This window comes from Halichoerus grypus, chromosome 8 (genome assembly GCF_964656455.1).
Source record: "Halichoerus grypus chromosome 8, mHalGry1.hap1.1, whole genome shotgun sequence".
NCBI lineage: Eukaryota > Metazoa > Chordata > Mammalia > Carnivora > Phocidae > Halichoerus > Halichoerus grypus.
Genome location: NC_135719.1, coordinates 41,007,996 through 41,021,597, shown reverse-complemented (window position 1 = coordinate 41,021,597; position 13,602 = coordinate 41,007,996). Strand labels below are relative to the sequence as shown.

At 42.3% G+C, this 13,602-nt stretch overlaps 1 protein-coding gene across 2 annotated transcripts in view; it reads left to right on the top strand.

Annotated features, from left to right (window-relative positions):
- Positions 1–13,602, top strand: part of ARID3B (AT-rich interaction domain 3B) — an 89,535-nt gene that overhangs the window by 12,478 nt on the left and 63,455 nt on the right. Inside the window, exons 2-3 of one of the 2 annotated variants that reach the window (XM_078079097.1) lie at positions 6,541–6,692; positions 8,995–9,298. The gene's annotated coding sequence lies outside the window, so the exon portion shown is untranslated. The remainder of the gene's footprint in view (positions 1–6,540; positions 6,693–8,994; positions 9,299–13,602) is intronic. The other variant, XM_078079098.1, reaches the window with a different exon arrangement.

Below are 13,602 nucleotides of genomic sequence, written 5' to 3'. Positions count from 1 at the left end.
ACAAATGTTGTTAAAATGTATATACTACCCAAAACATTCTACAGATTAATGTAATCCCTGTCAAAATACCAACAGCAATTTTCACAGCTAGAACAAACAATCCTAATATTTGTATGGAACCACAAAAGACCCTGAATAGCCAAAGCAATCTTGAAAAAGAAAAGCAAAACTGGAGGCATCACAATTCTGGACTTTAGGTTATATTACAAAGCTGTCGTGATCAAAACAGTATGGAGGCGCCTGGGTGGCTCAGTCAGTTAAGTGTCCAACTCTTGATTTTGGCTCAGGTCATGATCTCAGGGTTGTGATCTCAAGCCCTGCCTCAGGCTCCATGCTGGGCATAGAGTCTGCGTAAGATTCTTTCTCTCCCTCTGCCCCTCCCCCCTCTAAAAAAAAGACAATATGGTACCGGTGCAAAAACAGACACATAGAGCAATCAGAATAGAAAACCCAGAGATGAGCCCACAACTATATGTTCAATTAATCTTCAACAAAAGAGGCAACAATATCCAATGGGAAAGAGACAGTCTCTTCAAGAAATGGTGTTGGGAAAACGACAGCTACATGCAAAAAAATGAAATTAGACCACTTTCTTACACCAAGCACAAAAATAAACTCAAAATGGATTAAAGAGCTAAATGTGAGACCTGAAACCATAAAAATCCTAAAAGAGAACACACGCAGTAATTTGACATCAGCTATAGCAACTTCTTTCTAGATTTATCTCCAGAGACAAGGGAAACAAAAGCAAAAATAAACTTTTGGGATCACTTCTGCACAGTGAAGCAAACAATCAACAAAATTAAAAGGCAACCTACAGAATGGGAGAAGAGATTTGCAAATGACGTATCTGATAAAGGGTTAGTATCTGAAACATATAAAGAACTTATGAAACTCAACACCCAAAAAATGAATAATCCAATTTAAAAATGGGCAGAAGACATGAATAGACATTTTTCCAAAGAAGACATACAGATGACCAACAGACACATGAAAAGATGCTCAACATCACTTATCATCAGGGAAATGCAAATCAAAACTACAATAACATATCTCCTCACACCCGTCAGAATGGCTAAAATCAACAACACAAGAAACAACAGGTGTTGGCAAGAATGTAGAGAAAAAGGAACCCTCCCTCTCGCACTGTTGGTGGGAATGCAAACTGGTACAGCCACTCTGGAAAACAGTATGGAGTTTCCTCAGAAAGTTAAAAATAGAATTTCTCTACTATCCAGCAATCACACTATTAGGTATTAACCCAATGAATACAAAAATACTAATTTAAAGGGATACATGCACCCCAATGTTTATAGCAGCATTATCTATGATAGCCAAATTATGAAAACAGCCCAAGTGTCCATCAACAGATGAATGGATAAAGAAGATGTGGTATATATACATACAATAAGATATTACTCAACCATAAAAAGGAAGGAAATCTTGTCATTCGCAATGATGTGGTTAGAACTAGAGAGTATTATGCTAAGCAAAATAAGTCAGAGAAAGACAAATACCATATGATTTCACTCATATGTGGAATTTAAGAAACAGAAACAAATTTAAGAAACAAATGAGCAAAGGGAACGAGAGAGAGAGAAACCAAGAAACAGATTCTTAACAAACTGAGAACAAACTGAAGGTCACCAGTGAGGAGGTGGGTGGAGAATGACTTAAATAGGTGATGGGGATTAAGGAGCGCGTGTGCTGTGATGAGCACCAGGTGATGTATCGAAGTGTTGGATCGCTATATTGTACACCTGAAACTAATATTACACTGTATGTTAACTAACTGGAATTTAACTAAAACCTTTAAGGGGGCGCCTGGGGTTGGTTAAGCATCCAACTCTTGGTTTCAGCTCAGGTCGTGATCTCAGGGTCGTGAGATGCAGCCCCACATGGGGTTCTCAGCGTGGAGTCTGTTTGGGATTCTCTGTCCCTCTTCCTCCCCCCACCCCATCTCCTTAACTAATAATTAAAAAAAAAAAAACTTAAAAAAAAGTAAATAGTTAATCCAAAATTAGGTACATGTAAAAGAAAGTGGAGGGGATCGATAAGCACTTCTTTTCCTGATTTTATGTTCCTTCCCCCTCCAACAAGCACCCTCCGAATCCTGTTCCACATGTATTCCCTCTGGCTTCTCAAATTCATAGTGGCTAGGCCTTGCCGCTCCTATGGGGCAGAGTCCCTTTCCTCCCTTATCAGGCCCAGCACTTCCATGCTGGGTTATGCTGCAACTAACCTAGTATAGGCCTAGTGGCTAGGAGGAGAAGTAGGGGCAGATCCTGAAGGGACACCTGTTGCTTTGTGAGGGAGAGCCATCTGCCCTGTCTTCCAGCAGAGAAGGAACACTTGCTCTCACTAGCGAGGAGTGGGCTACTTCTGGAGGCGCAGAAGATTCAGAGGAATTTGTGGAGCTAAAATCTTCAGGAGCATCCACCCAGATATCACCATTCCAAGTGTCAGAATCTCGGGTTTTTCCAGCCAGGACCCTGACTTTAGCCTAAGAGATCTGCCTTATTTGGGAACTTAACTGTCTTTGTAGTCAGTCACTCAGACTACTAAATCCTGGGCTGAGTCCTCAGCTTCTCTGGCCTTCCACTGCAGATGTGGGCTTCTCTCTATGAACCAAAGAGGCCCTCTGGTTTTTATACCCAGCATTACCCTGCAGCACATCCACGGAGCTTAGCAATAGCTCTAGTTCCATCATCCTTATAGCTACTATTTCCTATGTACGTCTCAAGCATCTGGTACATTGTGCCCTCTAGAGCATTCCATTCTATTGGTTCACTCTCCCAATTCACCACTGGGTGTGCTCCACCTACCTCCAGTGATGGGGTCCTCGTGGTAAGATGGGTGGTGATCCAGTTCCAAAACCCCATCTTATCACCAGCTTTCTCATCCACCTCTCGTACCAACTGTCAGAAGGTCAGGTTCTCAAGAGTTGATGCTGAGATGGAGTTTGGGATGTAAAATGCTTGTTAGAGATCCATACCTATGAAAGGAAGGGAGCAAAAGCAGGAGTGGGCTGAAGGAAGTCTGTGCTGCAGGGTCACCAAAGTCTCAGCCAATCAGCAGTTCACCTTGGAGGGAGAGGTCCCATCAGGTTGTCAAGCATCAAGTCTAAATGGCTAAACCTTTACACCCCTACTTTGTTAAGTCGCCTGCTGCAGCCTGCCCCAGGAAGGGCATGACCTCAGGCAGGGCAGCCCTCGCAGGCTCTGAAGGAACTGACACTGGACACTGCCTGCCGATTACTCCCCCTGCAGCTGGGCAGCAGGTCCTTCCTTGAAAGGGGACCTGGACAACACATCGCCATGTGTCCCACAGTAACAGGAAAGTGCGTAAATCCTGAGCGTACAGCTTGGGGAACTCACCCAGGTAACCATCACCCAGCTCAAGAAATCACAAAAGCCCCATATATCCCTCTTAGTGTTTCTCCTTCAAGGTAACTATCCTTCTTCTATCACTGTAGACTCATTTACCTGCTTTTTTTTTCTTTAGCTGTGATCAAATACACATCACATAAAATTTATCTTTCTTTTAAAAAAAGATTTTATTATTTATTTGTCAGAGAGAGAGCGTGCACACAAGCAGGGGGAGCAGCAGGCAGAGGGAGAAGCAGGCTCCTGGCTGAGCAGGGCGCCGAATGCAGGGCTCAATCCCAGGACCCTGGGATCACGACCTGAGCCAAAGGCAGATGCTTAACCGACTGAGCCACCCAGGCGCCCCTAAAATTTACCATCTTAACTATTTTTAAGGGTACAGTTCAGTAGTGTTACATACATTCACACTGGTGTGCAACTCATCTCCAGAACTCTTTTCTTCTTGCAAAACTGACCCTCTCTCTATATGCATATACACCCATTAAACAACTTCCCAATCTCCCCTTTCCTCACCCGCTCACAACCACCATTCTACCTTCTGTCTCTGTGATTTTGACTACTCTAGGTACCTCATATAATTGCGATCATACAGTATTTGTCTTTTTGTGGCTGGCTTATTTTACTTAGCATAATGTCCTCAAGGTTCCATGTTGTAGCATGTGTCAAAATTTCCATCCTTTTTAGGGCTGACTGATATTCCATTGTATGGGTATACCTTACTTTGTTTATCCATTCATCTGTGAACAGACACTTAGGTTGCTTCCACCTTTTGGCTATTGTGTATAAGGCTGCTATCAATGAGTGTACTCCTTTACCTGTTTTTGAACTTTATACAAACGGAATGAATTATATCATGTGTATTCTTTTGTGGTTAGTTTCTTTCCTTCAACACCATGTGTGTGAAATTCATCCATCTTATTGCATATAACAATAGTTTATTCTTTCTCATTGATATATAGTAAGTAGTCCATTGTGTGATCACACCCTAAGTTGCTCATCCATTCTACCACTGATGGACATTTAGGTTGTTCCCAGGTTTTAACATTTATTTATGAATAGTACTGCTATGAATATTCTTGTTCATGTCTTCTAGTATACGCAGGTACACATTTCTGAGGGTACATACCTAGGAGTTAAATTGCTGCATCATAGGTTATATATGTTCAGTGTTACTACATTCTGCCTCACAGTTGTTCAATGAGCTGTACCAATTTCTCCTCGAAGGAGCACTGAATGAGAGTTCTAGTTGTTTCATACCCTCAGCAGCACTTTATGTCATCAGTCATTGTAGTTTTAGCCATTCTCATTAGTATAAAGGCTATCTCATTGTGGTTTTAATTTGTCTTTCCCTGATGACTAATGAGGTTGAAAAACTTCTTATGTTTATCAGTCAATTGCATATCCTCTTTTGTGAAGTGCCTGTTTATGTCTTTTACCCTTTTCTTATTTGGGTTATCTTTTTTCTTAATGATTTTTAGTTTTGTAGTATTCGTATGTATTTTCCAAAGAGCGTTTAATTCTCCACTGCGGATGGCATGGTCTTGCTCCAGAACCCAGGGATCTCTCTGGGGCTTGTCACAAATTATGCACACCATCTTCTCCCATCCCCCTGACCTTGTGCATGTGTATTCTTGATAAGTGTCTCTTGTTGGATGTATGGATTGCAAATATAGTCTTCCTCCCTGTGGCTTGCCTTTTTGCTCTCTTAATGGTGTCTTTGATGAATAATAGTTCTTCATCTTAATAAGTTCGAATTATCAATCTTTTTTTTATGGTCAGCACTTTTTGTATTCTGCTTACTAATTACTTTTAAAATATGCATAAGAATAAACATGTATCTACTGAAATAATATTCTTTTGTGGCCTGCCTAAGGTTACGTTGTGTGGTCCTCAATGGCCCACTGGATGAAACGCAGACTGGCTAACATGAATCACATGATCACACCCCCACCAAGCTCCCCAGGCTCCTCTCACTGCTCCCCTCTCTGCACTTCCCCCTTCAGCTATTTGCTTAACCAACCACCCCGCACTCATATCAGCAATTCTGGAAACAGTGTGTCAGGAACCTATAGCAAACACTCCTCCTCTTTCCCACCAGGGCCCTGAATTTTTATTTATTTATTATTTTTTAAAGTAATCTCTACACCCAATGTGGGGCTCGACCTCACAGCCCCGAGATCAAGAGTCGCATGCTCCACTGACTGAGCCAGCCAGGCTCCCCCAAGGCCCTGATTTTGTTCAGGCATCCACCCTCCTCCACATGGCTCTGTGCATCAGGGGAAGATGGCCCCACTCTGAGCTACAGGAGGGGCATCCTGATTGCCTAATCCAATCATGGCTCCACAGTCTTCCCGCGACGGGACCCAGTTCTGGCTAAGGAAATGTGTGCAGCTCCTGGGAAAGTCATCTTTGCTCCTGCCCAAGAGAACAGGAAGAGGGGCACCATTTCTTACTTTGGAACTTATGGGGTCTCGGAGCAAATTCTATACACTGAGCACAGAGATTTGCTTGAAAGAACCTGGGCCTTTGATGACGTCAGGCACCAGCGATCGTCCTGTGTCTGAAGAGCAACCTTCTGCCAGTCTGCATTTCCTTCTGATTTAAGCCCATTTTGCATCAGTTTCAGTCCCTTTCATCTGAAAGCACCTAGTGACCTTGGGTGAATGACTGAATGTGGACATCCTTGGTGGATTGTGATGTGCAGGGCCAGCTTCACTGGTGTGTGACCTTGCTGTCATGTGAGGCCTCATGCTTAGTAGTATCCCCCCCACCGCCCCCAGCTTGGTTTACTGTTATGTTGTTACTGTTTCAAAATTCTTTTTTTTTTTAAAGATTTTATTTATTTATTTGAGAGAGAGAGACGGAGATAGCGACAGAGATAGCAAAAGAGAGCAGGAGCAGGGAGGAGAGGGAGAAGCAGGCTCCCTGCTTGATCCCAGGACAAGAGCTTGATCCCAGGACCCTGGGATCATGACCTAAGCCAAAGGTAGATGCTTAACCGACTGAGCCACCCAAACGCCCCTCAAAATTCTTAATAACTTATGATCAAGGGGCCCTGCATTTTCATTTTGCACTGGGCCCCCCAAATTGCGTAGCTGGTCTTAGCGGCATGACATTTCTTATCTCCTTGTTTTTCTTCATCTGCCTTCTCAAGCTTTGAATCTTCACAGCTTCATCTTTAAGACCTAGTCCAGATGCTTCATCTGTAAAACCCACCAGCTTAACTGTAAAATGAGGAGGCTGAGCTCATCCTTCTGGATACTTTCCAGCACTGTTAAGAATTCAGCTTTCCCCTAACCCATTTTGGTAAGTAACAACTTTTCGCTACCCAAAAGGGACCCCTACAGGCAAAATCCAAGCCCCCTGGCCTAGTACTCATCCTCTTATTCAATAAGTTGTTCATGTCACTCTTTCAACCCAACCTCCACTGCTTTCCAATGGGAATCACCTCCTTCAGTCAAAATGAAAACAACAGAGGCTCCTGGCGGGCTCAGTCAGAAGAGCATGTGACTCTTGATCTCGAGCCCCACGTTGTGAGTTCGAGCCCCACGTTAGGTATAGAGATTACTAAAAAATAAATAAATAAAACTTTAAAAAAAATGAAAACAATAATAACAGTGAAAACAATGCATGTGAATAGTGGTTCACAGACTAACACATATTACAACAAATCCTTGCAATAATTCTGTGAGATAGGGGCGCCTGGGTGGCTCAGTCGTTAAGCGTCTGCCTTCAGCTCAGGTCATGATCCCACGGTCCTGGGATCGAGTCCCGCATCGGGCTCCCTGCTCCGCGGGAAGCCTGCTTCTCCCTCCCCCACTCCCCCTGCTTGTGTTCCCTCTCTTGCTGTCTCTCTCTCTGTCAAATAAATAAATAAAATCTTTAAAAAATAATAATAATTCTGTGAGATATAATTTTTTAAATTACCCTGTACCTTTATTCTGTTACAAATAGAATTTGCTGATCAGCATTATGTGTAGTGCAAAAGTCCACAAACTTAATAAGTATAGTTACTCGTCACTTTTAACAACTTTTTATTTTGAGAGAATTTCGGATTTATAGAATGGTGTATGAAGAATACAAAGACCTACCATATACCTTTATTCAGATTCCTAAAATGTTAACATTTTATCACATTTGCTTTATCATTCTTCACCCCATATATATATATAAATACACACACGCATATATACACATATATACACACATATATGTTCATTTAGAGGTAAAAAGGCATATCGGTAATTTATTCTCAAATGGTCAACTGGCTCAGGAAATAATCATATATATTTATATATTTAAATATATAATATACAAAGTTATATATTACATATTTATATATTTATATATAAAAATGTATTATTTATTATATATACATTTCCTCAACCATTTGAGAGTAAATTGCAGATATGATGCCTTTTTACCCCTAAATACTTGATTTCCTGAAACAAGGGCATTCTTTACATAACAATAGCAAAATTATAAAATTTGAAAAATAACACTGATACACTAATATTATATAACCTACAAACCTTATTCAAATATCATCAATTGTCTCAATAACATCCTTTAGAGCATAGAGGAAAAAAGTATTTTTCTGGTTCAGGATGCAATGCAGGATCACATGTTGTATTTCATCAACAAATTTTTCTAGTTTCCCTCAATCTAGAATAATTCCTCAGTCTCTCTTGGCCTGCCATGACCTTGTCACTTGAAGGGTACAGGCCCGATGTTGTGTACAAAATCATTCCATTTAGGTTTATATGGGTGTTTTCCTCATGATTAAGTTCAGGCTATGCATTTTTGGCAGGAATACCACAAAAAATGATGCTGTGTTCATCTCGGTTCATTAAATCAGGAGCCATATGATGTCTATTTGTCTCACTACCGGTGATGTTAATTGACTTTGATTCCTAGGTTAAGGTGGGGTTGGTCAGGTTTTTCTTTGTCCATTTCTAATTAATAAGTGCCGTGGCGGGAGGTATTTGTATACCATATCCTATTCCTCGTAAAACTTTCACCCACAAATTTTAGTATCCATTGAGGCTAAAGTTACTAAATCTTTTTTTTTTTTTAGGTTTTATCTTTAAGTAATCTCCACACACAACGTGGGACTCAAACCCACAACCCCAAGACTAAGAGTCACATGCTCCACCCACTGAGCCAGCCAGGCATCCCAAGTCACTAACTCTTTTTTTTTTTTTTTTTTTAAGATTTTATTTATTTATCTGACAAAGAAAGACAGCGAGAAAGGGAACACAAGCAGGGGGAGTGGGAGAGGGAGAAGCAGGTTTCCCGCCAAGCAGGGAGCCCGATGCGGGGCTCGATCCCAGGACCCTGGGATCATGACCTGAGCCGAAGGCAGACGCTTAACGACTGAGCCACCCAGGCGCCCCCCAAGTCACTAACTCTTAACTGAAAAGGTACACATGACTCAATGGTTCAAAAAATCCAAACAGCGTAATGAATATAGTAAACAGTACAGTGAAAAGTAAGTCTTCTGATATCAGATCCTGACTCCCTCCTCCTGCTATTTGTTTTTTCTGTGTCCCTGTGGCAGAAACAATGTTACAGGATACCGAAACCCATCTCATTTTCTTCTTTCTAGGCCTGCAAGAGGACAACACTTTCTACCCTGCCTTGCAGCGAGCCTGTGCCCAGGAGGCCAGTTCTGGCTCAAGGGCAATGCAGAGAAGTGATATGTGCACTTCTGGGCCAGAACATTTAGTTCCAGTGTACGATTCCCCAGCTGTCCCTTCCCTTGGTGCAGCAGCTGTGGAAGCCATGGATTTAGATGATGGAGTTACCAGATGGAAACAGCCTGGATCCCTGAGTCACCACATGGAGAAGAGCTGCCATCCAGAATTGCCCAATTCGCATTAGATGCTCAAGAAATATAAGCCTTTGCTGTGGTGAGTAACTGATATTTCAAGTTCAATATTGTCACTACAACATGATTTAGTTTATCCTAATAAAAATGTCCTGAAAATGTCCCTCATGTATTAAAAATATGTACTTATGCATAATTTTACTGTATGTAAATATATTATGAGATAGTCTGATCTTCCTTTTCTTACCTAACAACATCTTTGAGATTGTTCTCCATCAGAATATATGGTTCCTTCTTCAGAGTTAGAAAGTGCTCTATTATGTGAATGTACTCTAGTGTATTTGGAAGGTACCTTTCTTTCATTTAAATTTCTTAAATAGGTACTACATACATATAATTTAAAAACAGTTCAAAGAGTATGTATGAAAAATTCTCCCTCCCATGGCTTCCCTGAGTGAACACATTTCCCACCAAAGGTAACCAATATTTCCTGTTCCGTATGTATACTTCCAGAGATATGGATGTTGAAGTGAACCTCACTTAGTCTCCGGTTTGTCTCAGATCCCAAAACAATGAAGTCACATTCAAAGTTAGGTGCAAATCCACCACCACAGGATTTACAGTGGAAGATTGTAGAAAACCAGTTTTTCATTCTCAGTTCACCACCCACCTCCAGACTATAAAAGATGTTGGAGAGGTTGAAAAAGAGAGGAGATTCAAGGTTTTTAGAGAAAGCTACTGGTGTCCTGAGTCATTGCCACACCCCTAACCTCATGGTAAGGAGTATGTGCCCAGCACCTCACACTGATGGAAGGAGTTTTACTGGGATCACCCAGCAGTACATAATATGTGTTCCTTCCAATTTGGGAGACACAGTGGCCAATTTCTGAGTTATGGCTGGAATATGTCAAAGGTGAAGGGCTGGCTTAGGCATCCCATGGGGTAGAGATGAGGCTATGATTTGGGATGTAGCAGCACTCCCAACGGTGGCTCAACTGAACATGTTTTGCTGTGTACATACTTGCAGGGGCTCTGGAAAAGCTCGGTCTCGGATCCTGTTCCAGAAAGCTGCCAGAGGGACTGCATTTCAGTGGGAGGAGGGTGGAGGTTCATCCCCAGATGCCCAGAGTCTTGAGAACGAATTATGAACAAACAACTGTAAAAGCGATGCATTCATCTACAAGAAAGAAACCACAAAGATGTGATCCCCATCAATGGAATGAGGGAGCTTTATAGAACTAAGGAATCCAGTCCCTTTCCCAAAAAGAGTAGCCTTAAATCTCTGCGAACCCCAGAGAATGCAGATGCCACTCGGGACAGCACTGGTTAAGGACAAACTTGACCGTCTGGCCTATTACTTCCTCCATGCACTCCAACTTTAACAGGCCTTATGGTTGTGCAAGTCGTTCACTGAAAAGCGTTCCTGGCTGTAGGTGTAAACGGGGGCTGCAATCCAGCCTGCTTTCCGTGCTCCAAACCATATGCCCTGGCAGGGGCTTGTGTCTTCTCGGAGGAAGAACTGCCTTTTTCTACTTCACACAGAGGCGCAGTTCTCTCCCCATGGGGTGGCATCCATCCACAAGGGGAACCTCTTTCTGACCTACACCGAGGCAGCACATAGACTAGCAGCCACCCAGCACAGAGGGCTCAGCAATAGCTAGCAAGAGGAAGAAAGGAACAGAAGTATTGAATGAGGAAGGAGTGAAACTGATCACAAGGTCCTTTTCCGTGGGAGGCGACCCACCTCACAGAGGCCCAAGCTAGAAGGGAGAAGTCTCAGTTTTCAATCAGTTTTAGAGTGATGACTATTACAGGGGGCTGGGCATTTTTGTTGCTTAACTGATGCTGTTTGGGAGACTAGCGTGACAGGAGGACTTACGACACATAAGAGTGATCAGCAAAGTTGAGGGACCTGACCAAGATTTCATCTAAGGGGACAAGAGAAAACTAGAGCCCCAGAGAATAAATTAAAGGGCCAGTGGAAGAGTTGCACCCTGTAATGGAGACCGCTAGCTCCCTACTAATGCACATTCCCTCCTTCAGGCACAAAGCCAGGCAATATTTCCCAGTGTCCCTTGCAATTAGATAGAATCTTTAGACTCAGTTCTCTCCAATGGAATGTGAGCCAGGTTAGGGTTAATGCGATGGGTGCCACTTCCAGGACTGGCCTAGTAACAACTGCTCCCCACTGCCCCCCTCCACCATGAAACTCTTTTCTTTCCTCTTCCACTAACTGGATACAGTTGGTGACAAGGACATCAAGGATGATAGGCAGAAGGAACCTGGGTCCATATAAAATACTCACTAATCACAGAGGGAAAAAGAATAACTTCACAGTGCAGAGAACTGGCAGACAACCACCTTAACCAAGTGATCAAAGTTAACATCACCATACCATATGCCTCCTGATATGATGCACTGAAAATAAACGATACCACTTCTGCAGTGTTACTTCCAGAAATGCATATCCTCAAATCTAATCAGGCAAACCCGACGAACTGAGGACACTGTAAAAAATAAAGGGCCTGTACTCTTCAAAAAGTCAAAGCCAGGGGTGCCTGGGTGGCTTGGTCAGTTGAGCGACCTAACTCTTGATTTCGGCTCAGGTCATGATCTCAGGGTCATGAGATCAAGCCCCCATGTCAGGCTCTGTGCTCAAGGCAGAGTCCACTTGGAATTCTCTCTCCCTCTGCCCCCTGCCGTCATACTCATTACGCACGCGCACTCTCTCTCTCTCAAATAAATAAAAATCTTTTTTAAAAAATGTCAAAGTCATAAAACAAAAAGACTGTAGATTATTCATTTAAAGGAAAATAAAGAGATGGACTTTTTTTTTTTTTAATTTAAGTAGGTTCCATGCCCAGACTGGAGCCCAGTGCTGGACCTGAATTCATGACCCTGAGATCAAGACCTGAGCTGAGATCAAGAGTCAGACACTTAAACAACTGAGCCACCCAGGCGCCCCCAAGGGATTTGATAATTCTAAATGCAGTGTGTGATCCCAGACCAGAAAAACAAGTTTTTGTTTTATTTTGACATAAAGGATATTTTGGGGACATTTAGAAAAATAGGGTATGATCTGTAAGTTAGATAATAGTATTGTGTCAACATTAATTTCCAGATTTTGAGAATTGTACAATGGTTATGTAGGAGAATGTACTTGTATTTATGAAACACACACTAAAATATTTAATATTTAGGCATAAAGAGATGTTGTGTCTATAAACTACTCTCAAATGGTTCATAGAATATAATAACATGGATACAGAGAGAGAAAGAATGACGAAGCAAATGTGGTAAAATGTCAACATTTGCAGAGTCCGGGGCAGGGTATATGGGAATTCTTGGTACTAATTTTGCAGCTTTTCTGTCAGTCTGACATTACTACCAAATACTTTTTAATTATATATACTTGAACACCTAGAGTGGAAAAAGAAGCTGGTTAGGTGGCTGGCAAGGGAACGTGGCCTGTGCTTGTTACTGTTTAGACTGGGGAGATTGGGTTAATCCTTTGCGACATGTGGCCAGCTCTGCCTATAAGAGGTTAGAATCCAGTATAGGTGGAGACATTCATAGTTATATGGGCCTGCCTGCCAGTGACAAATTCATGGGGAGACAATCTGTGAGTTCCTGAATGGGAAGAACACAGGAGTCTTTTTTTTTTTTTTTTAAGATTTTATTTATTTATTTGACTGAGAGAGAGAGAAATTGCGCACAAGCAGCGGAGGGAGAAGCAGACTCCCCGCTGAGCAGGGAGCCCGATGTGGGGCTTGGTCCCAGGATCCCTGGGATCATGACTTGAGCCCAAGGCAGATGCCTAACTGACTGAGCCACACAGGCGCCCCAAGAACACGGAGTCTTAAGCACCAAGAACAGTACTTAAGGCCATGGGAACTCAAGTGGTGTCCACTAATTTAGCTAATTAAAGTATCAATATTTCTTTCGTTCTCTCCACTTTTCACAGTAACTGAGAGTGATAAGGGCAATGAGTCTTCTACATGAGAGGCAATACTTCACATAGCTCGAGAATAATTGCTCCAGTAAAATATGTTCCTTTATCATGAGATGCTAAGTTGGAATATCCTATGAAGGGAATGCAAAGTCCAGTAGTTTCTTAGCCACTGTGGGTGCTGTAACTTTTTGACAGGGGGATGCTTCAACTCATCCGGAAAAGACTATTACCATAAATACTCATGACTCATATAGGGAGGTAATTGTGTGAGGTCTCTGGACATACTCCAACGGTCTCCTAGGACATGATTCTAATATATGTCCCACTTTTATAAGGTTTCCTGGGTTACCTTGTTCATGGATAAGGCATGCATTGACCATGTCTTCTGCTGTCTCAGAAAAGTTTCCCCATCAATCTTTAATATCATGGCCAAC